Here is a 3,926-nt window from a genome sequence, read left to right on the forward strand (position 1 = left end):
AACATTACAAACTCCTGCATTCTTTTATATGTAGCAGAGTTACCCCAACAGCTTTTTATACATTCGAAGGAGTGAGTTTCAAAATTATCTATCACATACACTCTTTACAAAGTCTGCCTTATCTAAATAGACATTTGGTTACCTAACCCCTATTCTTACCACTATAGTTACATAAAGTTTTATCACTTCAAACAGCTTAGGTTTCCCCCACCCCTCTTCTGTCTCCCTTGAAATGCTACATACTAGAAGTCTTTCCTGCTTTCCCTGACAGTCCCTTTTGTTTACATAAGCTAGCTTAATCGCCCACAATTTGAGCAGCAACCTTCTTTCAAGCAGTTACAGTTTCGCAGTCACACAACATAGGTAAATTTTACTAACATAACTAAATTTTAATTGTATTTTATCTTGTCTTTATTTCAACCCCACCATCAAGAAGGCACTACTGGCTACAATCACCCCCCTTTACGCACATCCCTTCATTTACTCCTTGGGCTAAATTACTGCAGACAAGCCCCAGTAACAACATCTCATCTGTAGGAAACTATGCCTTGTTACAGCTGTCCTCTGGCATGAGGAACTGCAGCATGTTAAAATTTAAAATGTTTCATGGGATAGTCTGACTTTTTTGACTGATTTCTGTATCAGATTTCCTTAGACATGTAACTCTTGATTTAGGATGCCTCTCAAACCTATTTAAATAAACAGATCTTTTTTGGAATGCACAGCTTGAAAGTTTTATTTTGGTAGTGGTGTGATGGTTTGGACTTGGCTTCTTGTCAAATGCCCACCCCCTCCCAGTAGCAACCCCTCTCTTCTCTCTTTCTGCTTTCCCCAGGGCAAAGGAAAAAAAACTATGCAAATTGAAGAATCCAAAAATTAAGTTAGTTATATAAAAAATATATATATTTTACATATATTACAGTTAAGATGCTATGTACACAGCAAAAGAGAATCTAAACACCCCCCAAAGGGATAGGGAAAGGGGAAAAGGAACAAAAGGGAATAAAAAAGGACACTGAGCAGATATACGCAATCAAACTCGAGAATTAGTAAAATAACGAGTAAAACAAATCTCACCACGTTCCTTAGAAAAAAAACCAGGATTGACACACACACGACCAGCACTCCCCAAGCCTCCATGTGGCAGGTCAGTGGATGCTGCAGGCCTCAGCCTTAGCTAAGCGAGACTAATGCAGGGACTCACTGGTCCTGAACCTCGCCGGAAGAGAAGAGAGCGAAGGCTTTTCCTCCTTTCTTATTTATATCTCGATTTACATAAAAATCCTATGGAATACTGGGAACACTGCCCCTTCCTTGGTTACAAACTGGTAACCAGGGAAGGCCTAGATTAAAACCGCCACAAGTGGCAAAACAATTTGCTTGGAATTTTCTCCACTAGTAAAGCTTTAAAACTACACAAGTACATATAATCAGAATAAAATGTTTTTCTATGTTGTAAAGATAGTGTGGTGTTCAGCACTCATAAAACAAATTTTCAAATTCATTATAACTCAAGGAGAGTAACATAGGAGAGTTCCATAAAAAGGACATGGAACTCCTGGAACAAGTCGAAAGTAGACTGCGAAGTTGATAAGAGGACTGGAGCACTTACCCTAAGGAGACAGGCTGAGAAAGTTGAGGTTGTTCAACCTGGAAAAAGAAAGGTTGCATGGAGACCTGTCTCAGTTTAAATGAGACAAGGGTCTTTTGCCGAGGATGAGTTATGAGAAAAGACCCAAACTCCTCCCTCTAAACAATTATAAATCTGAAATTAAGAGGCTCCCATTGAAGAAAAAACAAATTATGGAAAAGGAAAAATAACAGCCCTTTATTAAAAGGTATGTGTGTATTAACAGAAAACATGAAAAAAACAAATAAAACAGCCAAACAATACTCCTATACCCACAAATAATCCCCTTCAAAAAACAAATCGATAAACAGGCAAAGGGAAAAGTAAACAGTTCAATTTTGTGCCCTTTGGTGCAATTCCAACCACAGTCAGCAGGGGGCGCTGTTGGGTTACTGGAGATGCAGAACTTGAAGTGTCCTGTGCCCGCCACCAGGTGGCGCTGTGGGATCCCTGGTTACTACCACGTGGCGGGGGAAAGGGGAGGGGGAAACAGAAAACCCTCCGGAGAAAAAAAACCTTCTCTTCCCACACACTGGGAAAGGGGAGAGGGAGAAGGGGGGGAAAGGAAAAACAGCAACAAACAGAAAAGTTCTCCCAGTGGAAGAAAACTCACTATCTTTAGCTGGTCGGAATTTGCTTCAGGCAAAGCCTGCAGCTAGCAACCGCTGACCAGAGCAACAGCAGCAAACTTCCCCTCTGACAAGGAAAGGAAAAAAAAAACCAGGCAGCATCTGCAACTGTTTAGCAGGTCTCGAGCCCACAGGCACACCAACCTCTCCTCCTGACCTCTGTTCCAGCCACCCCCACCCACCAAAAATTCCTCCTCCCCCATTGCCCAGGACACGAGAGAGAGAAAAAAAAGTGCAGTTCCTTATCTACCCCATTGCCCAGGAGACTGATCTCTGGGCGATTAGTGAAGGAGCCATCCCTTTTGTTCACCTGATAGCTCTTAATGGCCCTGGCACATAGGGCAGGGGAAGGGAAAAAATTCCAAGAAACTAGCTGAACCATGACAAAATCTCATAGCCCCTTCCAGTATCTGAAGGGGCCTACAGGGAAGCCATAGAGGGACTCTTCATCAGGAACTGTAGTGATAGGACAAAGGGGAATGGTTTCAAACTGGAAGAGAGTAGATTTAGATTAGATATTAGGAAGAAATTTTTCCCTGTGAGGATGATGAGGCACTGGCACAGGGTGCCTAGAGAAGCTGTGGACTCCCCATCCCTGGAAGTGTTCTAGGCCAGCTTGGATGGGGATCTGAGAAACCTGGTCTAGTGAAAGGTGTCCCTACTCATGGTGGGGGGGTTAGAACTACATGATCTTTAGGGTCTCTTCCAACGTAAACTATTTTTTGATTCTATAACATAAAGGGAGGAAAAGGTTCTCTGGGATGTCTCTATCAAATAATATTAGCCTGTTCTCTTACTTCCCTACTGTGGCAGTTGAATCATAGAATTAACTGGGTTGGAAGAGACCTACAAGATCATCAAATCCAACCCCACTGTGGTTACTAGATCATGGCACTCAGTGCCACATCCAGCCTCATCTTAAAATCCTCCAGGGATGGTAAATCCACCACCACTCTGGACAGGCCATTCCAATGCCTGATCACTCTCTCTGTAAAGAACTTCTTTCTAATATCCAACCTATGTGGGATCTGGTTACAGCATGGGTGCTAGCAAAGCATCCTGGGAGTTGTAGTTGTAAGTACTCTGTCACACATGCGCAGTTAAATGCTTGTATAAGATTGGCTGATAAGGTCACGTGTTGTGACGTGTCAGCATTTGAAACCACTATATAAGTTTTGCCTCTTTCAATAAAGCATGCTTTTCTTACACACCATATTGGTGTTCTCATGATTCTTGGGACCCCTTAGTTATTATATTAATACAACTGCTACAAACCTAAACCTCCCCTGGCAGAGCTTAAGCCCGTGCCCTCTTGCCCTACTGCTGATTGCCTGGGAGAAGAGACCGACCCCCACCTGGCTACAAGCTCCTCTTAGGTAGTTGTAGAGAATGATGAAGTCACCCCTGAGCCTCCTCTTCTTCAGACTAAACAACCCCAGCTCCCTCAACCTCTCCTCATAGGACTTGTGCTCAAGTCCCTTCACCAGCCTGGTTGCTCTTCTCTAGACCTGCTCCAGCACCTCAGTGTCTTTCCTGAACTGAGGGGACCAGAACTGAACACAATACTCAAGGTGTGGCCTCATCAGCACTGAGTACAGGGGAAGGATCACTTCCCTGCTCCTGCTGGCCACACTGTTCTTGATGCATGCCAGGATACCATTGGCCTT

Source organism: Empidonax traillii, unplaced genomic scaffold, assembly GCF_003031625.1.
Source record: "Empidonax traillii isolate 1590-97213 ecotype Southwest subspecies unplaced genomic scaffold, ASM303162v1 scaffold1447:size107252, whole genome shotgun sequence".
NCBI classification, from domain to species: Eukaryota; Metazoa; Chordata; class Aves; order Passeriformes; family Tyrannidae; genus Empidonax; species Empidonax traillii.